Raw genomic sequence first — 22,890 nt, 5'->3', positions numbered from 1 at the left:
AAAGAGTCTGAAATTCTTGCATGGTATTAGTCACAAATAAAATATAGCTTGTCCCATATTCTAAATCTCTCTTTTCTTCTCTGCAATTTTTTTCTACTATAAAGTCCATGTGTACTTGCTTAGTTTTACTATCTTCCACTCTCTGGATCGTGCAGTAAGTGTTTAGTTTTGCTTCTATCTTAAACCTGAAAAAAAATTTTTTATACAAATTCTAGATCTGTTCAAAATTGCTACTTCCTAACTTTATATATCAAAAATTTTAACACTTCTGTGTCTACGACCATATCACGTTGAAAACACCGGTTCTCGTCCGATCACCGAAGTTAAGCAACGTCGAGCCCGGTTAGTACTTGGATGGGTGACCGCCTGGGAATACCGGGTGTTGTAGACATTTTTTGTACCTATAATTTTGCATTTCTACCAAACAATTAATGTGAAGTTTTGCTTCAGAAAAAAATCTGTTTTATATAAATTTCTTCTCAAAAATGCTACTACCTAACCTTATATATCAAAAATTTTAACACTTCTGTGTCTACGACCATATCACGTTGAAAACACCGGTTCTCGTCCGATCACCGAAGTTAAGCAACGTCGAGCCCGGTTAGTACTTGGATGGGTGACCGCCTGGGAATACCGGGTGTTGTAGACATTTTTTTACTTATAATTTTGCATTCCTACCAAACATAATTGTTCTATGATTTTTTTTACTAATTTACTTGGATGTAATATTCAACATATCTAGCTATCAATGAATGAAGAAAACAGAAAATAAATCATTCATAAATTTATTTATTTTTCAATACCCATCTGCATGGTGAAATATTTTTACGTGAAATACATGCAAGTCAAGTTATATACACTTAAGAATTCCACTCCTTCCACATGCATGTGGCTACATATATTTTTTTTTTTAAATTAGGTCGTCTGTGATAATATGGTATCCGCCATTTGTCGTCATTTGAAATCGCCTCTTTCTTTTTGACCAGGGCTTATATGATTCACTATTTTTCTGAAAGGATTCTGATTAGCAAAAATTCATTATAGCAAAAACAAATAATAAACAATAAATACTAATTATAGCTTGTAAAGTTCCAGTAAAAAATTCGAATATTTGAAACGTCTTTCATCTCGGTCAAGGAAGTCCCGCTTTCGAAGTTTGCCATCTTTGTGTGCTTTCATATCGAAGGCAAAATCTAAATTTCTGGGAAGTCTCTTTATTTCTACGTATATCTGAAAGCAAAAACATATAAAGAAATGATTTTACTACAAATGTATATCATTTTTACGGCACAATCTAGTTTTTGTGAAATAATACAACACGTTTTCTGATGAAGAATCGCACGAGAGAAATTGACAAGTTGTACATTAATCGTAAATATTTCTTCACTCGTGGTATTTTGTTTAATTCTTATGATATATTCTGAAAGAAAAATTCCTGCTGAAGATTTTCGTGTATGATTTATATATCAAAAAGTACAATTTATTTGAAACAAATGATTAAAACTTGTCGAACAAGCACACAGATTTTCTTGTCGATCTGTTTGAATTAGATTGTCATGAAAGTTTAAGGGTGCTCTCGTCGAGGTCCGCGTTAGATAGATAATTACACTATGTCAGTGAGGTTTGGAAAACATTGTAATCTGTCGTTCATTCGCACACATCGTTCAACAACCAAAACCGCAAAATGTCAGACGCACCAGCACCAGTAGTAAAGACCCCAGCTAAGTCACCAAAGAAGAAAGCTGCAGCTAAACCAAAGAAAGTAGCTACTCATCCAAAATACAGCGAGATGGTCGGAAAGGCTATATCTGCTTTGAAAGAGCGTGGAGGCTCCAGCCGTCAAGCCATCCTTAAGTATATCTTAGCAAACTTCAGCGTTGGTAGCGATGCAAAAACAGTAAACACTCACTTGAAGTTAGCTCTGAAATCAGGAGTGAAGAGCAACAGCTTGAAACAGTCGAAGGGTACCGGCGCTTCTGGAAGCTTTAAGATTGGGGAAGTGGCTAAACCAGCTAAGAAACCAGCAAAGAAAGTAGTTAAACCTAAAGCCGCCAAGCCAAAGAAGGCAAAGACACCTACCAAAAAGACTGCCGCAAAGAAACCTGCAGCAAAGAAACCAGCAGGTGAAAAGAAAGCAGCTAAACCAAAAGCAAAGAAACCAGCTGCAAAGAAACCTGCTGCAAAACCTGCTGCCAAATCTGCAAAGAAAGCCACAAAATCTCCCAAGAAGACAAAGGCTGCAGCTAAACCAAAGAAGGCAAAGACACCAAAGAAGAAGTAAATAAAGGAAGCATCCTGAAGCTTTTAAAGCTTAAACAGCCCTTTTAAGGGCTACCAAAATTTTTCAAAAAGAGTCTGAAATTCTTGCATGGTATTAGTCACAAATAAAATATAGCTTGTCCCATATTCTAAATCTCTCTTTTCTTCTCTGCAATTTTTTTCTACTATAAAGTCCATGTGTACTTGCTTAGTTTTACTATCTTCCACTCTCTGGATCGTGCAGTAAGTGTTTAGTTTTGCTTCTATCTTAAACCTGAAAAAAAATTTTTTATACAAATTCTAGATCTGTTCAAAATTGCTACTTCCTAACTTTATATATCAAAAATTTTAACACTTCTGTGTCTACGACCATATCACGTTGAAAACACCGGTTCTCGTCCGATCACCGAAGTTAAGCAACGTCGAGCCCGGTTAGTACTTGGATGGGTGACCGCCTGGGAATACCGGGTGTTGTAGACATTTTTTGTACCTATAATTTTGCATTTCTACCAAACAATTAATGTGAAGTTTTGCTTCAGAAAAAAATCTGTTTTATATAAATTTCTTCTCAAAAATGCTACTACCTAACCTTATATATCAAAAATTTTAACACTTCTGTGTCTACGACCATATCACGTTGAAAACACCGGTTCTCGTCCGATCACCGAAGTTAAGCAACGTCGAGCCCGGTTAGTACTTGGATGGGTGACCGCCTGGGAATACCGGGTGTTGTAGACATTTTTTTACTTATAATTTTGCATTCCTACCAAACATAATTGTTCTATGATTTTTTTTACTAATTTACTTGGATGTAATATTCAACATATCTAGCTATCAATGAATGAAGAAAACAGAAAATAAATCATTCATAAATTTATTTATTTTTCAATACCCATCTGCATGGTGAAATATTTTTACGTGAAATACATGCAAGTCAAGTTATATACACTTAAGAATTCCACTCCTTCCACATGCATGTGGCTACATATATTTTTTTTTTTAAATTAGGTCGTCTGTGATAATATGGTATCCGCCATTTGTCGTCATTTGAAATCGCCTCTTTCTTTTTGACCAGGGCTTATATGATTCACTATTTTTCTGAAAGGATTCTGATTAGCAAAAATTCATTATAGCAAAAACAAATAATAAACAATAAATACTAATTATAGCTTGTAAAGTTCCAGTAAAAAATTCGAATATTTGAAACGTCTTTCATCTCGGTCAAGGAAGTCCCGCTTTCGAAGTTTGCCATCTTTGTGTGCTTTCATATCGAAGGCAAAATCTAAATTTCTGGGAAGTCTCTTTATTTCTACGTATATCTGAAAGCAAAAACATATAAAGAAATGATTTTACTACAAATGTATATCATTTTTACGGCACAATCTAGTTTTTGTGAAATAATACAACACGTTTTCTGATGAAGAATCGCACGAGAGAAATTGACAAGTTGTACATTAATCGTAAATATTTCTTCACTCGTGGTATTTTGTTTAATTCTTATGATATATTCTGAAAGAAAAATTCCTGCTGAAGATTTTCGTGTATGATTTATATATCAAAAAGTACAATTTATTTGAAACAAATGATTAAAACTTGTCGAACAAGCACACAGATTTTCTTGTCGATCTGTTTGAATTAGATTGTCATGAAAGTTTAAGGGTGCTCTCGTCGAGGTCCGCGTTAGATAGATAATTACACTATGTCAGTGAGGTTTGGAAAACATTGTAATCTGTCGTTCATTCGCACACATCGTTCAACAACCAAAACCGCAAAATGTCAGACGCACCAGCACCAGTAGTAAAGACCCCAGCTAAGTCACCAAAGAAGAAAGCTGCAGCTAAACCAAAGAAAGTAGCTACTCATCCAAAATACAGCGAGATGGTCGGAAAGGCTATATCTGCTTTGAAAGAGCGTGGAGGCTCCAGCCGTCAAGCCATCCTTAAGTATATCTTAGCAAACTTCAGCGTTGGTAGCGATGCAAAAACAGTAAACACTCACTTGAAGTTAGCTCTGAAATCAGGAGTGAAGAGCAACAGCTTGAAACAGTCGAAGGGTACCGGCGCTTCTGGAAGCTTTAAGATTGGGGAAGTGGCTAAACCAGCTAAGAAACCAGCAAAGAAAGTAGTTAAACCTAAAGCCGCCAAGCCAAAGAAGGCAAAGACACCTACCAAAAAGACTGCCGCAAAGAAACCTGCAGCAAAGAAACCAGCAGGTGAAAAGAAAGCAGCTAAACCAAAAGCAAAGAAACCAGCTGCAAAGAAACCTGCTGCAAAACCTGCTGCCAAATCTGCAAAGAAAGCCACAAAATCTCCCAAGAAGACAAAGGCTGCAGCTAAACCAAAGAAGGCAAAGACACCAAAGAAGAAGTAAATAAAGGAAGCATCCTGAAGCTTTTAAAGCTTAAACAGCCCTTTTAAGGGCTACCAAAATTTTTCAAAAAGAGTCTGAAATTGTTGCATGGTATTAGTCACAAATAAAATATAGCTTGTCCCATATTCTAAATCTCTCTTTTCTTCTCTGCAATTTTTTTCTACTATAAAGTCCATGTGTACTTGCTTAGTTTTACTATCTTCCACTCTCTGGATCGTGCAGTAAGTGTTTAGTTTTGCTTCTATCTTAAACCTGAAAAAATTTTTTTTATACAAATTCTAGATCTGTTCAAAATTGCTACTTCCTAACTTTATATATCAAAAATTTTAACACTTCTGTGTCTACGACCATATCACGTTGAAAACACCGGTTCTCGTCCGATCACCGAAGTTAAGCAACGTCGAGCCCGGTTAGTACTTGGATGGGTGACCGCCTGGGAATACCGGGTGTTGTAGACATTTTTTGTACCTATAATTTTGCATTTCTACCAAACAATTAATGTGAAGTTTTGCTTCAGAAAAAAATCTGTTTTATATAAATTTCTTCTCAAAAATGCTACTACCTAACCTTATATATCAAAAATTTTAACACTTCTGTGTCTACGACCATATCACGTTGAAAACACCGGTTCTCGTCCGATCACCGAAGTTAAGCAACGTCGAGCCCGGTTAGTACTTGGATGGGTGACCGCCTGGGAATACCGGGTGTTGTAGACATTTTTTTACTTATAATTTTGCATTCCTACCAAACATAATTGTTCTATGATTTTTTTTACCAATTTACTTGGATGTAATATTCAACATATCTAGCTATCAATGAATGAAGAAAACAGAAAATAAATCATTCATAAATTTATTTATTTTTCAATACCCATCTGCATGGTGAAATATTTTTACGTGAAATACATGCAAGTCAAGTTATATACACTTAAGAATTCCACTCCTTCCACATGCATGTGGCTACATTTTTTTTTTTTTTTTTTTTTTTTTTTTTTTTTTTTTTTTTTTTTTTCTTTTTTTTTTTCTTAATGAGCACTCAGACTGAAGGGTTTGGAAGACAATTTTAAGACAATTTTAAAACGATAATCGCAATATGACTTAACTTTTTACTAATACAGTAATATGATTAGTATATAATATTAATAATTAATAGCTGTTAAAGAGTGATGAACATATATGCATAGAAAGAAGCTGGGTTTTGTGCTTTATTTATTAACGGATGTCTAGTGAGTTAAAAAAGCTATATTTAACCAATAATTTAAAAACAATTTTTTCATAATAAAAAATATTGGGATGCAGGCCTCAACCTTCATTCTCATGTTGGTGGAAGAGGTATATGTGGCCAAAATTTTGTCATCATTGTGCTCCGAACATTAAAGTATTTTATTTGAAAAAAAATATATAACATATACACACAAATTATAACAATAAGTAACATATTTTACTAAGTAATATTGTTTTTATCTAAATATATATCTCTATTTCTATGAAATGTGGTGTTAAGAGTATGTATTAAACCACCTGAATTGTTTACATAACTGATTTGATAAATTGAATAAACATATGCATACATAGATGGGAAAAGTTCCTGTGGTATGTTAAATAACAAACAGTGTAATTCATTTAAAACAAAAGTTTCATCATTTATTTCTATTCTAATGAAGTCATTTATATATTTTCGGAATAGTCTTAATTTTTTACAATGTAGCAGTAAATGATTTAGTGTTTCATTTTCCGAGTTACAGAAAAAGCATATCGGAAAAACGTTACTATAATTTCGTCTTTTTTGATTATCTTTAGTAGGAAGAGCATTATGCACAACTCTATAAATAAAATCTTGCTGGTAATTGCTTTTGATATTCCTAATATTACTCCATATATCTGTAAAATCGACATAGCTAAACTTTATTTCAATTTTATGTTTATGATTATCAATTTCGAGAATTTTCTTATAAATATTTTTGGGGTTTATACTTTGTAGATCGATTTTATTCTTATGATTTATTAAGAGAGCTTTTAATTTTGTATAAACTCTTGGTAAGATCATAGTATGTTGATATTTATTATTTCCTAATTCTGCATTAAACTCCCTTAATGTGTAACCTAAGTAATATATCATAAAACATGTCCAAACAGATGTATTTCCTTGTAAAAAACAAGCTGCTCTTTGGAGAAGCATGGCATCTATTTTCAGATTTATATACGGTATTTGTTGTCCACCTCTATCATACATTTGTGATAGAGACTTTCTATTTATATATTCCGAGTTACTCCTTCCCCAAAAGAAAGTGTAAATATATGTGGCTACATATATTTTTTTTTTTAAATTAGGTCGTCTGTGATAATATGGTATCCGCCATTTGTCGTCATTTGAAATCGCCTCTTTCTTTTTGACCAGGGCTTATATGATTCACTATTTTTCTGAAAGGATTCTGATTAGCAAAAATTCATTATAGCAAAAACAAATAATAAACAATAAATACTAATTATAGCTTGTAAAGTTCCAGTAAAAAATTCGAATATTTGAAACGTCTTTCATCTCGGTCAAGGAAGTCCCGCTTTCGAAGTTTGCCATCTTTGTGTGCTTTCATATCGAAGGCAAAATCTAAATTTCTGGGAAGTCTCTTTATTTCTACGTATATCTGAAAGCAAAAACATATAAAGAAATGATTTTACTACAAATGTATATCATTTTTACGGCACAATCTAGTTTTTGTGAAATAATACAACACGTTTTCTGATGAAGAATCGCACGAGAGAAATTGACAAGTTGTACATTAATCGTAAATATTTCTTCACTCGTGGTATTTTGTTTAATTCTTATGATATATTCTGAAAGAAAAATTCCTGCTGAAGATTTTCGTGTATGATTTATATATCAAAAAGTACAATTTATTTGAAACAAATGATTAAAACTTGTCGAACAAGCACACAGATTTTCTTGTCGATCTGTTTGAATTAGATTGTCATGAAAGTTTAAGGGTGCTCTCGTCGAGGTCCGCGTTAGATAGATAATTACACTATGTCAGTGAGGTTTGGAAAACATTGTAATCTGTCGTTCATTCGCACACATCGTTCAACAACCAAAACCGCAAAATGTCAGACGCACCAGCACCAGTAGTAAAGACCCCAGCTAAGTCACCAAAGAAGAAAGCTGCAGCTAAACCAAAGAAAGTAGCTACTCATCCAAAATACAGCGAGATGGTCGGAAAGGCTATATCTGCTTTGAAAGAGCGTGGAGGCTCCAGCCGTCAAGCCATCCTTAAGTATATCTTAGCAAACTTCAGCGTTGGTAGCGATGCAAAAACAGTAAACACTCACTTGAAGTTAGCTCTGAAATCAGGAGTGAAGAGCAACAGCTTGAAACAGTCGAAGGGTACCGGCGCTTCTGGAAGCTTTAAGATTGGGGAAGTGGCTAAACCAGCTAAGAAACCAGCAAAGAAAGTAGTTAAACCTAAAGCCGCCAAGCCAAAGAAGGCAAAGACACCTACCAAAAAGACTGCCGCAAAGAAACCTGCAGCAAAGAAACCAGCAGGTGAAAAGAAAGCAGCTAAACCAAAAGCAAAGAAACCAGCTGCAAAGAAACCTGCTGCAAAACCTGCTGCCAAATCTGCAAAGAAAGCCACAAAATCTCCCAAGAAGACAAAGGCTGCAGCTAAACCAAAGAAGGCAAAGACACCAAAGAAGAAGTAAATAAAGGAAGCATCCTGAAGCTTTTAAAGCTTAAACAGCCCTTTTAAGGGCTACCAAAATTTTTCAAAAAGAGTCTGAAATTGTTGCATGGTATTAGTCACAAATAAAATATAGCTTGTCCCATATTCTAAATCTCTCTTTTCTTCTCTGCAATTTTTTTCTACTATAAAGTCCATGTGTACTTGCTTAGTTTTACTATCTTCCACTCTCTGGATCGTGCAGTAAGTGTTTAGTTTTGCTTCTATCTTAAACCTGAAAAAATTTTTTTTATACAAATTCTAGATCTGTTCAAAATTGCTACTTCCTAACTTTATATATCAAAAATTTTAACACTTCTGTGTCTACGACCATATCACGTTGAAAACACCGGTTCTCGTCCGATCACCGAAGTTAAGCAACGTCGAGCCCGGTTAGTACTTGGATGGGTGACCGCCTGGGAATACCGGGTGTTGTAGACATTTTTTGTACCTATAATTTTGCATTTCTACCAAACAATTAATGTGAAGTTTTGCTTCAGAAAAAAATCTGTTTTATATAAATTTCTTCTCAAAAATGCTACTACCTAACCTTATATATCAAAAATTTTAACACTTCTGTGTCTACGACCATATCACGTTGAAAACACCGGTTCTCGTCCGATCACCGAAGTTAAGCAACGTCGAGCCCGGTTAGTACTTGGATGGGTGACCGCCTGGGAATACCGGGTGTTGTAGACATTTTTTTACTTATAATTTTGCATTCCTACCAAACATAATTGTTCTATGATTTTTTTTACTAATTTACTTGGATGTAATATTCAACATATCTAGCTATCAATGAATGAAGAAAACAGAAAATAAATCATTCATAAATTTATTTATTTTTCAATACCCATCTGCATGGTGAAATATTTTTACGTGAAATACATGCAAGTCAAGTTATATACACTTAAGAATTCCACTCCTTCCACATGCATGTGGCTACATATATTTTTTTTTTTAAATTAGGTCGTCTGTGATAATATGGTATCCGCCATTTGTCGTCATTTGAAATCGCCTCTTTCTTTTTGACCAGGGCTTATATGATTCACTATTTTTCTGAAAGGATTCTGATTAGCAAAAATTCATTATAGCAAAAACAAATAATAAACAATAAATACTAATTATAGCTTGTAAAGTTCCAGTAAAAAATTCGAATATTTGAAACGTCTTTCATCTCGGTCAAGGAAGTCCCGCTTTCGAAGTTTGCCATCTTTGTGTGCTTTCATATCGAAGGCAAAATCTAAATTTCTGGGAAGTCTCTTTATTTCTACGTATATCTGAAAGCAAAAACATATAAAGAAATGATTTTACTACAAATGTATATCATTTTTACGGCACAATCTAGTTTTTGTGAAATAATACAACACGTTTTTTGATGAAGAATCGCACGAGAGAAATTGACAAGTTGTACATTAATCGTAAATATTTCTTCACTCGTGGTATTTTGTTTAATTCTTATGATATATTCTGAAAGAAAAATTCCTGCTGAAGATTTTCGTGTATGATTTATATATCAAAAAGTACAATTTATTTGAAACAAATGATTAAAACTTGTCGAACAAGCACACAGATTTTCTTGTCGATCTGTTTGAATTAGATTGTCATGAAAGTTTAAGGGTGCTCTCGTCGAGGTCCGCGTTAGATAGATAATTACACTATGTCAGTGAGGTTTGGAAAACATTGTAATCTGTCGTTCATTCGCACACATCGTTCAACAACCAAAACCGCAAAATGTCAGACGCACCAGCACCAGTAGTAAAGACCCCAGCTAAGTCACCAAAGAAGAAAGCTGCAGCTAAACCAAAGAAAGTAGCTACTCATCCAAAATACAGCGAGATGGTCGGAAAGGCTATATCTGCTTTGAAAGAGCGTGGAGGCTCCAGCCGTCAAGCCATCCTTAAGTATATCTTAGCAAACTTCAGCGTTGGTAGCGATGCAAAAACAGTAAACACTCACTTGAAGTTAGCTCTGAAATCAGGAGTGAAGAGCAACAGCTTGAAACAGTCGAAGGGTACCGGCGCTTCTGGAAGCTTTAAGATTGGGGAAGTGGCTAAACCAGCTAAGAAACCAGCAAAGAAAGTAGTTAAACCTAAAGCCGCCAAGCCAAAGAAGGCAAAGACACCTACCAAAAAGACTGCCGCAAAGAAACCTGCAGCAAAGAAACCAGCAGGTGAAAAGAAAGCAGCTAAACCAAAAGCAAAGAAACCAGCTGCAAAGAAACCTGCTGCAAAACCTGCTGCCAAATCTGCAAAGAAAGCCACAAAATCTCCCAAGAAGACAAAGGCTGCAGCTAAACCAAAGAAGGCAAAGACACCAAAGAAGAAGTAAATAAAGGAAGCATCCTGAAGCTTTTAAAGCTTAAACAGCCCTTTTAAGGGCTACCAAAATTTTTCAAAAAGAGTCTGAAATTGTTGCATGGTATTAGTCACAAATAAAATATAGCTTGTCCCATATTCTAAATCTCTCTTTTCTTCTCTGCAATTTTTTTCTACTATAAAGTCCATGTGTACTTGCTTAGTTTTACTATCTTCCACTCTCTGGATCGTGCAGTAAGTGTTTAGTTTTGCTTCTATCTTAAACCTGAAAAAAAATTTTTTATACAAATTCTAGATCTGTTCAAAATTGCTACTTCCTAACTTTATATATCAAAAATTTTAACACTTCTGTGTCTACGACCATATCACGTTGAAAACACCGGTTCTCGTCCGATCACCGAAGTTAAGCAACGTCGAGCCCGGTTAGTACTTGGATGGGTGACCGCCTGGGAATACCGGGTGTTGTAGACATTTTTTGTACCTATAATTTTGCATTTCTACCAAACAATTAATGTGAAGTTTTGCTTCAGAAAAAAATCTGTTTTATATAAATTTCTTCTCAAAAATGCTACTACCTAACCTTATATATCAAAAATTTTAACACTTCTGTGTCTACGACCATATCACGTTGAAAACACCGGTTCTCGTCCGATCACCGAAGTTAAGCAACGTCGAGCCCGGTTAGTACTTGGATGGGTGACCGCCTGGGAATACCGGGTGTTGTAGACATTTTTTTACTTATAATTTTGCATTCCTACCAAACATAATTGTTCTATGATTTTTTTTACTAATTTACTTGGATGTAATATTCAACATATCTAGCTATCAATGAATGAAGAAAACAGAAAATAAATCATTCATAAATTTATTTATTTTTCAATACCCATCTGCATGGTGAAATATTTTTACGTGAAATACATGCAAGTCAAGTTATATACACTTAAGAATTCCACTCCTTCCACATGCATGTGGCTACATATATTTTTTTTTTTAAATTAGGTCGTCTGTGATAATATGGTATCCGCCATTTGTCGTCATTTGAAATCGCCTCTTTCTTTTTGACCAGGGCTTATATGATTCACTATTTTTCTGAAAGGATTCTGATTAGCAAAAATTCATTATAGCAAAAACAAATAATAAACAATAAATACTAATTATAGCTTGTAAAGTTCCAGTAAAAAATTCGAATATTTGAAACGTCTTTCATCTCGGTCAAGGAAGTCCCGCTTTCGAAGTTTGCCATCTTTGTGTGCTTTCATATCGAAGGCAAAATCTAAATTTCTGGGAAGTCTCTTTATTTCTACGTATATCTGAAAGCAAAAACATATAAAGAAATGATTTTACTACAAATGTATATCATTTTTACGGCACAATCTAGTTTTTGTGAAATAATACAACACGTTTTCTGATGAAGAATCGCACGAGAGAAATTGACAAGTTGTACATTAATCGTAAATATTTCTTCACTCGTGGTATTTTGTTTAATTCTTATGATATATTCTGAAAGAAAAATTCCTGCTGAAGATTTTCGTGTATGATTTATATATCAAAAAGTACAATTTATTTGAAACAAATGATTAAAACTTGTCGAACAAGCACACAGATTTTCTTGTCGATCTGTTTGAATTAGATTGTCATGAAAGTTTAAGGGTGCTCTCGTCGAGGTCCGCGTTAGATAGATAATTACACTATGTCAGTGAGGTTTGGAAAACATTGTAATCTGTCGTTCATTCGCACACATCGTTCAACAACCAAAACCGCAAAATGTCAGACGCACCAGCACCAGTAGTAAAGACCCCAGCTAAGTCACCAAAGAAGAAAGCTGCAGCTAAACCAAAGAAAGTAGCTACTCATCCAAAATACAGCGAGATGGTCGGAAAGGCTATATCTGCTTTGAAAGAGCGTGGAGGCTCCAGCCGTCAAGCCATCCTTAAGTATATCTTAGCAAACTTCAGCGTTGGTAGCGATGCAAAAACAGTAAACACTCACTTGAAGTTAGCTCTGAAATCAGGAGTGAAGAGCAACAGCTTGAAACAGTCGAAGGGTACCGGCGCTTCTGGAAGCTTTAAGATTGGGGAAGTGGCTAAACCAGCTAAGAAACCAGCAAAGAAAGTAGTTAAACCTAAAGCCGCCAAGCCAAAGAAGGCAAAGACACCTACCAAAAAGACTGCCGCAAAGAAACCTGCAGCAAAGAAACCAGCAGGTGAAAAGAAAGCAGCTAAACCAAAAGCAAAGAAACCAGCTGCAAAGAAACCTGCTGCAAAACCTGCTGCCAAATCTGCAAAGAAAGCCACAAAATCTCCCAAGAAGACAAAGGCTGCAGCTAAACCAAAGAAGGCAAAGACACCAAAGAAGAAGTAAATAAAGGAAGCATCCTGAAGCTTTTAAAGCTTAAACAGCCCTTTTAAGGGCTACCAAAATTTTTCAAAAAGAGTCTGAAATTGTTGCATGGTATTAGTCACAAATAAAATATAGCTTGTCCCATATTCTAAATCTCTCTTTTCTTCTCTGCAATTTTTTTCTACTATAAAGTCCATGTGTACTTGCTTAGTTTTACTATCTTCCACTCTCTGGATCGTGCAGTAAGTGTTTAGTTTTGCTTCTATCTTAAACCTGAAAAAAAATTTTTTATACAAATTCTAGATCTGTTCAAAATTGCTACTTCCTAACTTTATATATCAAAAATTTTAACACTTCTGTGTCTACGACCATATCACGTTGAAAACACCGGTTCTCGTCCGATCACCGAAGTTAAGCAACGTCGAGCCCGGTTAGTACTTGGATGGGTGACCGCCTGGGAATACCGGGTGTTGTAGACATTTTTTGTACCTATAATTTTGCATTTCTACCAAACAATTAATGTGAAGTTTTGCTTCAGAAAAAAATCTGTTTTATATAAATTTCTTCTCAAAAATGCTACTACCTAACCTTATATATCAAAAATTTTAACACTTCTGTGTCTACGACCATATCACGTTGAAAACACCGGTTCTCGTCCGATCACCGAAGTTAAGCAACGTCGAGCCCGGTTAGTACTTGGATGGGTGACCGCCTGGGAATACCGGGTGTTGTAGACATTTTTTTACTTATAATTTTGCATTCCTACCAAACATAATTGTTCTATGATTTTTTTTACTAATTTACTTGGATGTAATATTCAACATATCTAGCTATCAATGAATGAAGAAAACAGAAAATAAATCATTCATAAATTTATTTATTTTTCAATACCCATCTGCATGGTGAAATATTTTTACGTGAAATACATGCAAGTCAAGTTATATACACTTAAGAATTCCACTCCTTCCACATGCATGTGGCTACATATATTTTTTTTTTTAAATTAGGTCGTCTGTGATAATATGGTATCCGCCATTTGTCGTCATTTGAAATCGCCTCTTTCTTTTTGACCAGGGCTTATATGATTCACTATTTTTCTGAAAGGATTCTGATTAGCAAAAATTCATTATAGCAAAAACAAATAATAAACAATAAATACTAATTATAGCTTGTAAAGTTCCAGTAAAAAATTCGAATATTTGAAACGTCTTTCATCTCGGTCAAGGAAGTCCCGCTTTCGAAGTTTGCCATCTTTGTGTGCTTTCATATCGAAGGCAAAATCTAAATTTCTGGGAAGTCTCTTTATTTCTACGTATATCTGAAAGCAAAAACATATAAAGAAATGATTTTACTACAAATGTATATCATTTTTACGGCACAATCTAGTTTTTGTGAAATAATACAACACGTTTTCTGATGAAGAATCGCACGAGAGAAATTGACAAGTTGTACATTAATCGTAAATATTTCTTCACTCGTGGTATTTTGTTTAATTCTTATGATATATTCTGAAAGAAAAATTCCTGCTGAAGATTTTCGTGTATGATTTATATATCAAAAAGTACAATTTATTTGAAACAAATGATTAAAACTTGTCGAACAAGCACACAGATTTTCTTGTCGATCTGTTTGAATTAGATTGTCATGAAAGTTTAAGGGTGCTCTCGTCGAGGTCCGCGTTAGATAGATAATTACACTATGTCAGTGAGGTTTGGAAAACATTGTAATCTGTCGTTCATTCGCACACATCGTTCAACAACCAAAACCGCAAAATGTCAGACGCACCAGCACCAGTAGTAAAGACCCCAGCTAAGTCACCAAAGAAGAAAGCTGCAGCTAAACCAAAGAAAGTAGCTACTCATCCAAAATACAGCGAGATGGTCGGAAAGGCTATATCTGCTTTGAAAGAGCGTGGAGGCTCCAGCCGTCAAGCCATCCTTAAGTATATCTTAGCAAACTTCAGCGTTGGTAGCGATGCAAAAACAGTAAACACTCACTTGAAGTTAGCTCTGAAATCAGGAGTGAAGAGCAACAGCTTGAAACAGTCGAAGGGTACCGGCGCTTCTGGAAGCTTTAAGATTGGGGAAGTGGCTAAACCAGCTAAGAAACCAGCAAAGAAAGTAGTTAAACCTAAAGCCGCCAAGCCAAAGAAGGCAAAGACACCTACCAAAAAGACTGCCGCAAAGAAACCTGCAGCAAAGAAACCAGCAGGTGAAAAGAAAGCAGCTAAACCAAAAGCAAAGAAACCAGCTGCAAAGAAACCTGCTGCAAAACCTGCTGCCAAATCTGCAAAGAAAGCCACAAAATCTCCCAAGAAGACAAAGGCTGCAGCTAAACCAAAGAAGGCAAAGACACCAAAGAAGAAGTAAATAAAGGAAGCATCCTGAAGCTTTTAAAGCTTAAACAGCCCTTTTAAGGGCTACCAAAATTTTTCAAAAAGAGTCTGAAATTGTTGCATGGTATTAGTCACAAATAAAATATAGCTTGTCCCATATTCTAAATCTCTCTTTTCTTCTCTGCAATTTTTTTCTACTATAAAGTCCATGTGTACTTGCTTAGTTTTACTATCTTCCACTCTCTGGATCGTGCAGTAAGTGTTTAGTTTTGCTTCTATCTTAAACCTGAAAAAAATTTTTTTATACAAATTCTAGATCTGTTCAAAATTGCTACTTCCTAACTTTATATATCAAAAATTTTAACACTTCTGTGTCTACGACCATATCACGTTGAAAACACCGGTTCTCGTCCGATCACCGAAGTTAAGCAACGTCGAGCCCGGTTAGTACTTGGATGGGTGACCGCCTGGGAATACCGGGTGTTGTAGACATTTTTTGTACCTATAATTTTGCATTTCTACCAAACAATTAATGTGAAGTTTTGCTTCAGAAAAAAATCTGTTTTATATAAATTTCTTCTCAAAAATGCTACTACCTAACCTTATATATCAAAAATTTTAACACTTCTGTGTCTACGACCATATCACGTTGAAAACACCGGTTCTCGTCCGATCACCGAAGTTAAGCAACGTCGAGCCCGGTTAGTACTTGGATGGGTGACCGCCTGGGAATACCGGGTGTTGTAGACATTTTTTTACTTATAATTTTGCATTCCTACCAAACATAATTGTTCTATGATTTTTTTTACTAATTTACTTGGATGTAATATTCAACATATCTAGCTATCAATGAATGAAGAAAACAGAAAATAAATCATTCATAAATTTATTTATTTTTCAATACCCATCTGCATGGTGAAATATTTTTACGTGAAATACATGCAAGTCAAGTTATATACACTTAAGAATTCCACTCCTTCCACATGCATGTGGCTACATATATTTTTTTTTTTAAATTAGGTCGTCTGTGATAATATGGTATCCGCCATTTGTCGTCATTTGAAATCGCCTCTTTCTTTTTGACCAGGGCTTATATGATTCACTATTTTTCTGAAAGGATTCTGATTAGCAAAAATTCATTATAGCAAAAACAAATAATAAACAATAAATACTAATTATAGCTTGTAAAGTTCCAGTAAAAAATTCGAATATTTGAAACGTCTTTCATCTCGGTCAAGGAAGTCCCGCTTTCGAAGTTTGCCATCTTTGTGTGCTTTCATATCGAAGGCAAAATCTAAATTTCTGGGAAGTCTCTTTATTTCTACGTATATCTGAAAGCAAAAACATATAAAGAAATGATTTTACTACAAATGTATATCATTTTTACGGCACAATCTAGTTTTTGTGAAATAATACAACACGTTTTCTGATGAAGAATCGCACGAGAGAAATTGACAAGTTGTACATTAATCGTAAATATTTCTTCACTCGTGGTATTTTGTTTAATTCTTATGATATATTCTGAAAGAAAAATTCCTGCTGAAGATTTTCGTGTATGATTTATATATCAAAAAGTACAATTTATTTGAAACAAATGATTAAAACTTGTCGAACAAGCACACAGATTTTCTTGTCGATCTGTTTGAATTAGATTGTCATGAAAGTTTAAGGGTGCTCTCGTCGAGGTCCGCGTTAGATAGATAATTACACTATGTCAGTGAGGTTTGGAAAACATTGTAATCTGTCGTTCATTCGCACACATCGTTCAACAACCAAAACCGCAAAATGTCAGACGCACCAGCACCAGTAGTAAAGACCCCAGCTAAGTCACCAAAGAAGAAAGCTGCAGCTAAACCAAAGAAAGTAGCTACTCATCCAAAATACAGCGAGATGGTCGGAAAGGCTATATCTGCTTTGAAAGAGCGTGGAGGCTCCAGCCGTCAAGCCATCCTTAAGTATATCTTAGCAAACTTCAGCGTTGGTAGCGATGCAAAAACAGTAAACACTCACTTGAAGTTAGCTCTGAAATCAGGAGTGAAGAGCAACAGCTTGAAACAGTCGAAGGGTACCGGCGCTTCTGGAAGCTTTAAGATTGGGGAAGTGGCTAAACCAGCTAAGAAACCAGCAAAGAAAGTAGTTAAACCTAAAGCCGCCAAGCCAAAGAAGGCAAAGACACCTACCAAAAAGACTGCCGCAAAGAAACCTGCAGCAAAGAAACCAGCAGGTGAAAAGAAAGCAGCTAAACCAAAAGCAAAGAAACCAGCTGCAAAGAAACCTGCTGCAAAACCTGCTGCCAAATCTGCAAAGAAAGCCACAAAATCTCCCAAGAAGACAAAGGCTGCAGCTAAACCAAAGAAGGCAAAGACACCAAAGAAGAAGTAAATAAAGGAAGCATCCTGAAGCTTTTAAAGCTTAAACAGCCCTTTTAAGGGCTACCAAAATTTTTCAAAAAGAGTCTGAAATTGTTGCATGGTATTAGTCACAAATAAAATATAGCTTGTCCCATATTCTAAATCTCTCTTTTCTTCTCTGCAATTTTTTTCTACTATAAAGTCCATGTGTACTTGCTTAGTTTTACTATCTTCCACTCTCTGGATCGTGCAGTAAGTGTTTAGTTTTGCTTCTATCTTAAACCTGAAAAAAAATTTTTTATACAAATTCTAGATCTGTTCAAAATTGCTACTTCCTAACTTTATATATCAAAAATTTTAACACTTCTGTGTCTACGACCATATCACGTTGAAAACACCGGTTCTCGTCCGATCACCGAAGTTAAGCAACGTCGAGCCCGGTTAGTACTTGGATGGGTGACCGCCTGGGAATACCGGGTGTTGTAGACATTTTTTGTACCTATAATTTTGCATTTCTACCAAACAATTAATGTGAAGTTTTGCTTCAGAAAAAAATCTGTTTTATATAAATTTCTTCTCAAAAATGCTACTACCTAACCTTATATATCAAAAATTTTAACACTTCTGTGTCTACGACCATATCACGTTGAAAACACCGGTTCTCGTCCGATCACCGAAGTTAAGCAACGTCGAGCCCGGTTAGTACTTGGATGGGTGACCGCCTGGGAATACCGGGTGTTGTAGACATTTTTTTACTTATAATTTTGCATTCCTACCAAACATAATTGTTCTATGATTTTTTTTACTAATTTACTTGGATGTAATATTCAACATATCTAGCTATCAATGAATGAAGAAAACAGAAAATAAATCATTCATAAATTTATTTATTTTTCAATACCCATCTGCATGGTGAAATATTTTTACGTGAAATACATGCAAGTCAAGTTATATACACTTAAGAATTCCACTCCTTCCACATGCATGTGGCTACATATATTTTTTTTTTTAAATTAGGTCGTCTGTGATAATATGGTATCCGCCATTTGTCGTCATTTGAAATCGCCTCTTTCTTTTTGACCAGGGCTTATATGATTCACTATTTTTCTGAAAGGATTCTGATTAGCAAAAATTCATTATAGCAAAAACAAATAATAAACAATAAATACTAATTATAGCTTGTAAAGTTCCAGTAAAAAATTCGAATATTTGAAACGTCTTTCATCTCGGTCAAGGAAGTCCCGCTTTCGAAGTTTGCCATCTTTGTGTGCTTTCATATCGAAGGCAAAATCTAAATTTCTGGGAAGTCTCTTTATTTCTACGTATATCTGAAAGCAAAAACATATAAAGAAATGATTTTACTACAAATGTATATCATTTTTACGGCACAATCTAGTTTTTGTGAAATAATACAACACGTTTTCTGATGAAGAATCGCACGAGAGAAATTGACAAGTTGTACATTAATCGTAAATATTTCTTCACTCGTGGTATTTTGTTTAATTCTTATGATATATTCTGAAAGAAAAATTCCTGCTGAAGATTTTCGTGTATGATTTATATATCAAAAAGTACAATTTATTTGAAACAAATGATTAAAACTTGTCGAACAAGCACACAGATTTTCTTGTCGATCTGTTTGAATTAGATTGTCATGAAAGTTTAAGGGTGCTCTCGTCGAGGTCCGCGTTAGATAGATAATTACACTATGTCAGTGAGGTTTGGAAAACATTGTAATCTGTCGTTCATTCGCACACATCGTTCAACAACCAAAACCGCAAAATGTCAGACGCACCAGCACCAGTAGTAAAGACCCCAGCTAAGTCACCAAAGAAGAAAGCTGCAGCTAAACCAAAGAAAGTAGCTACTCATCCAAAATACAGCGAGATGGTCGGAAAGGCTATATCTGCTTTGAAAGAGCGTGGAGGCTCCAGCCGTCAAGCCATCCTTAAGTATATCTTAGCAAACTTCAGCGTTGGTAGCGATGCAAAAACAGTAAACACTCACTTGAAGTTAGCTCTGAAATCAGGAGTGAAGAGCAACAGCTTGAAACAGTCGAAGGGTACCGGCGCTTCTGGAAGCTTTAAGATTGGGGAAGTGGCTAAACCAGCTAAGAAACCAGCAAAGAAAGTAGTTAAACCTAAAGCCGCCAAGCCAAAGAAGGCAAAGACACCTACCAAAAAGACTGCCGCAAAGAAACCTGCAGCAAAGAAACCAGCAGGTGAAAAGAAAGCAGCTAAACCAAAAGCAAAGAAACCAGCTGCAAAGAAACCTGCTGCAAAACCTGCTGCCAAATCTGCAAAGAAAGCCACAAAATCTCCCAAGAAGACAAAGGCTGCAGCTAAACCAAAGAAGGCAAAGACACCAAAGAAGAAGTAAATAAAGGAAGCATCCTGAAGCTTTTAAAGCTTAAACAGCCCTTTTAAGGGCTACCAAAATTTTTCAAAAAGAGTCTGAAATTGTTGCATGGTATTAGTCACAAATAAAATATAGCTTGTCCCATATTCTAAATCTCTCTTTTCTTCTCTGCAATTTTTTTCTACTATAAAGTCCATGTGTACTTGCTTAGTTTTACTATCTTCCACTCTCTGGATCGTGCAGTAAGTGTTTAGTTTTGCTTCTATCTTAAACCTGAAAAAAAATTTTTTATACAAATTCTAGATCTGTTCAAAATTGCTACTTCCTAACTTTATATATCAAAAATTTTAACACTTCTGTGTCTACGACCATATCACGTTGAAAACACCGGTTCTCGTCCGATCACCGAAGTTAAGCAACGTCGAGCCCGGTTAGTACTTGGATGGGTGACCGCCTGGGAATACCGGGTGTTGTAGACATTTTTTGTACCTATAATTTTGCATTTCTACCAAACAATTAATGTGAAGTTTTGCTTCAGAAAAAAATCTGTTTTATATAAATTTCTTCTCAAAAATGCTACTACCTAACCTTATATATCAAAAATTTTAACACTTCTGTGTCTACGACCATATCACGTTGAAAACACCGGTTCTCGTCCGATCACCGAAGTTAAGCAACGTCGAGCCCGGTTAGTACTTGGATGGGTGACCGCCTGGGAATACCGGGTGTTGTAGACATTTTTTTACTTATAATTTTGCATTCCTACCAAACATAATTGTTCTATGATTTTTTTTACTAATTTACTTGGATGTAATATTCAACATATCTAGCTATCAATGAATGAAGAAAACAGAAAATAAATCATTCATAAATTTATTTATTTTTCAATACCCATCTGCATGGTGAAATATTTTTACGTGAAATACATGCAAGTCAAGTTATATACACTTAAGAATTCCACTCCTTCCACATGCATGTGGCTACATATATTTTTTTTTTTAAATTAGGTCGTCTGTGATAATATGGTATCCGCCATTTGTCGTCATTTGAAATCGCCTCTTTCTTTTTGACCAGGGCTTATATGATTCACTATTTTTCTGAAAGGATTCTGATTAGCAAAAATTCATTATAGCAAAAACAAATAATAAACAATAAATACTAATTATAGCTTGTAAAGTTCCAGTAAAAAATTCGAATATTTGAAACGTCTTTCATCTCGGTCAAGGAAGTCCCGCTTTCGAAGTTTGCCATCTTTGTGTGCTTTCATATCGAAGGCAAAATCTAAATTTCTGGGAAGTCTCTTTATTTCTACGTATATCTGAAAGCAAAAACATATAAAGAAATGATTTTACTACAAATGTATATCATTTTTACGGCACAATCTAGTTTTTGTGAAATAATACAACACGTTTTCTGATGAAGAATCGCACGAGAGAAATTGACAAGTTGTACATTAATCGTAAATATTTCTTCACTCGTGGTATTTTGTTTAATTCTTATGATATATTCTGAAAGAAAAATTCCTGCTGAAGATTTTCGTGTATGATTTATATATCAAAAAGTACAATTTATTTGAAACAAATGATTAAAACTTGTCGAACAAGCACACAGATTTTCTTGTCGATCTGTTTGAATTAGATTGTCATGAAAGTTTAAGGGTGCTCTCGTCGAGGTCCGCGTTAGATAGATAATTACACTATGTCAGTGAGGTTTGGAAAACATTGTAATCTGTCGTTCATTCGCACACATCGTTCAACAACCAAAACCGCAAAATGTCAGACGCACCAGCACCAGTAGTAAAGACCCCAGCTAAGTCACCAAAGAAGAAAGCTGCAGCTAAACCAAAGAAAGTAGCTACTCATCCAAAATACAGCGAGATGGTCGGAAAGGCTATATCTGCTTTGAAAGAGCGTGGAGGCTCCAGCCGTCAAGCCATCCTTAAGTATATCTTAGCAAACTTCAGCGTTGGTAGCGATGCAAAAACAGTAAACACTCACTTGAAGTTAGCTCTGAAATCAGGAGTGAAGAGCAACAGCTTGAAACAGTCGAAGGGTACCGGCGCTTCTGGAAGCTTTAAGATTGGGGAAGTGGCTAAACCAGCTAAGAAACCAGCAAAGAAAGTAGTTAAACCTAAAGCCGCCAAGCCAAAGAAGGCAAAGACACCTACCAAAAAGACTGCCGCAAAGAAACCTGCAGCAAAGAAACCAGCAGGTGAAAAGAAAGCAGCTAAACCAAAAGCAAAGAAACCAGCTGCAAAGAAACCTGCTGCAAAACCTGCTGCCAAATCTGCAAAGAAAGCCACAAAATCTCCCAAGAAGACAAAGGCTGCAGCTAAACCAAAGAAGGCAAAGACACCAAAGAAGAAGTAAATAAAGGAAGCATCCTGAAGCTTTTAAAGCTTAAACAGCCCTTTTAAGGGCTACCAAAATTTTTCAAAAAGAGTCTGAAATTGTTGCATGGTATTAGTCACAAATAAAATATAGCTTGTCCCATATTCTAAATCTCTCTTTTCTTCTCTGCAATTTTTTTCTACTATAAAGTCCATGTGTACTTGCTTAGTTTTACTATCTTCCACTCTCTGGATCGTGCAGTAAGTGTTTAGTTTTGCTTCTATCTTAAACCTGAAAAAAAATTTTTTATACAAATTCTAGATCTGTTCAAAATTGCTACTTCCTAACTTTATATATCAAAAATTTTAACACTTCTGTGTCTACGACCATATCACGTTGAAAACACCGGTTCTCGTCCGATCACCGAAGTTAAGCAACGTCGAGCCCGGTTAGTACTTGGATGGGTGACCGCCTGGGAATACCGGGTGTTGTAGACATTTTTTGTACCTATAATTTTGCA

General features: G+C 35.3%; 19 non-coding genes across 19 annotated transcripts; all 19 read left to right on the top strand.

Moving 5' to 3' along the window:
* The first annotated feature begins 272 nt into the window (after positions 1 to 272).
* On the top strand, positions 273 to 391 carry LOC143060029 (5S ribosomal RNA). The gene has a single exon (XR_012973771.1). It is a non-coding gene; the product is annotated as a 5S ribosomal RNA (ribosomal RNA).
* Positions 392 to 530: 139 nt separating this feature from the next.
* Positions 531 to 649, top strand: LOC143060028 (5S ribosomal RNA). Its single transcript, XR_012973770.1, has one exon. It is a non-coding gene; the product is annotated as a 5S ribosomal RNA (ribosomal RNA).
* A 1,971-nt stretch (positions 650 to 2,620) lies between these two features.
* Positions 2,621 to 2,739, top strand: LOC143060027 (5S ribosomal RNA). Its single transcript, XR_012973769.1, has one exon. It is a non-coding gene; the product is annotated as a 5S ribosomal RNA (ribosomal RNA).
* A 139-nt stretch (positions 2,740 to 2,878) lies between these two features.
* On the top strand, positions 2,879 to 2,997 carry LOC143060026 (5S ribosomal RNA). The gene has a single exon (XR_012973768.1). It is a non-coding gene; the product is annotated as a 5S ribosomal RNA (ribosomal RNA).
* Positions 2,998 to 4,968: 1,971 nt separating this feature from the next.
* Positions 4,969 to 5,087, top strand: LOC143060025 (5S ribosomal RNA). Its single transcript, XR_012973767.1, has one exon. It is a non-coding gene; the product is annotated as a 5S ribosomal RNA (ribosomal RNA).
* A 139-nt stretch (positions 5,088 to 5,226) lies between these two features.
* LOC143060023 (5S ribosomal RNA) lies at positions 5,227 to 5,345 on the top strand. The gene has a single exon (XR_012973765.1). It is a non-coding gene; the product is annotated as a 5S ribosomal RNA (ribosomal RNA).
* A 3,315-nt stretch (positions 5,346 to 8,660) lies between these two features.
* On the top strand, positions 8,661 to 8,779 carry LOC143060022 (5S ribosomal RNA). The gene has a single exon (XR_012973764.1). It is a non-coding gene; the product is annotated as a 5S ribosomal RNA (ribosomal RNA).
* A 139-nt stretch (positions 8,780 to 8,918) lies between these two features.
* Positions 8,919 to 9,037, top strand: LOC143060021 (5S ribosomal RNA). The gene has a single exon (XR_012973763.1). It is a non-coding gene; the product is annotated as a 5S ribosomal RNA (ribosomal RNA).
* Positions 9,038 to 11,008: 1,971 nt separating this feature from the next.
* On the top strand, positions 11,009 to 11,127 carry LOC143060020 (5S ribosomal RNA). The gene has a single exon (XR_012973762.1). It is a non-coding gene; the product is annotated as a 5S ribosomal RNA (ribosomal RNA).
* Positions 11,128 to 11,266: 139 nt separating this feature from the next.
* Positions 11,267 to 11,385, top strand: LOC143060019 (5S ribosomal RNA). Its single transcript, XR_012973761.1, has one exon. It is a non-coding gene; the product is annotated as a 5S ribosomal RNA (ribosomal RNA).
* Positions 11,386 to 13,356: 1,971 nt separating this feature from the next.
* On the top strand, positions 13,357 to 13,475 carry LOC143060018 (5S ribosomal RNA). The gene has a single exon (XR_012973760.1). It is a non-coding gene; the product is annotated as a 5S ribosomal RNA (ribosomal RNA).
* Positions 13,476 to 13,614: 139 nt separating this feature from the next.
* On the top strand, positions 13,615 to 13,733 carry LOC143060017 (5S ribosomal RNA). The gene has a single exon (XR_012973759.1). It is a non-coding gene; the product is annotated as a 5S ribosomal RNA (ribosomal RNA).
* A 1,971-nt stretch (positions 13,734 to 15,704) lies between these two features.
* On the top strand, positions 15,705 to 15,823 carry LOC143060016 (5S ribosomal RNA). The gene has a single exon (XR_012973758.1). It is a non-coding gene; the product is annotated as a 5S ribosomal RNA (ribosomal RNA).
* Positions 15,824 to 15,962: 139 nt separating this feature from the next.
* LOC143060015 (5S ribosomal RNA) lies at positions 15,963 to 16,081 on the top strand. Its single transcript, XR_012973757.1, has one exon. It is a non-coding gene; the product is annotated as a 5S ribosomal RNA (ribosomal RNA).
* Positions 16,082 to 18,052: 1,971 nt separating this feature from the next.
* On the top strand, positions 18,053 to 18,171 carry LOC143060014 (5S ribosomal RNA). The gene has a single exon (XR_012973756.1). It is a non-coding gene; the product is annotated as a 5S ribosomal RNA (ribosomal RNA).
* Positions 18,172 to 18,310: 139 nt separating this feature from the next.
* On the top strand, positions 18,311 to 18,429 carry LOC143060012 (5S ribosomal RNA). Its single transcript, XR_012973754.1, has one exon. It is a non-coding gene; the product is annotated as a 5S ribosomal RNA (ribosomal RNA).
* A 1,971-nt stretch (positions 18,430 to 20,400) lies between these two features.
* Positions 20,401 to 20,519, top strand: LOC143060011 (5S ribosomal RNA). The gene has a single exon (XR_012973753.1). It is a non-coding gene; the product is annotated as a 5S ribosomal RNA (ribosomal RNA).
* Positions 20,520 to 20,658: 139 nt separating this feature from the next.
* LOC143060010 (5S ribosomal RNA) lies at positions 20,659 to 20,777 on the top strand. The gene has a single exon (XR_012973752.1). It is a non-coding gene; the product is annotated as a 5S ribosomal RNA (ribosomal RNA).
* A 1,971-nt stretch (positions 20,778 to 22,748) lies between these two features.
* LOC143060009 (5S ribosomal RNA) lies at positions 22,749 to 22,867 on the top strand. Its single transcript, XR_012973751.1, has one exon. It is a non-coding gene; the product is annotated as a 5S ribosomal RNA (ribosomal RNA).
* Positions 22,868 to 22,890: the final 23 nt, after the last annotated feature.

Source organism: Mytilus galloprovincialis, unplaced genomic scaffold (assembly GCF_965363235.1).
Source record: "Mytilus galloprovincialis unplaced genomic scaffold, xbMytGall1.hap1.1 HAP1_SCAFFOLD_62, whole genome shotgun sequence".
NCBI classification, from domain to species: domain Eukaryota; kingdom Metazoa; phylum Mollusca; class Bivalvia; order Mytilida; family Mytilidae; genus Mytilus; species Mytilus galloprovincialis.
Note: the sequence above shows the minus strand (reverse complement) of the source record. Positions and strands in the feature narration are given on the sequence as shown.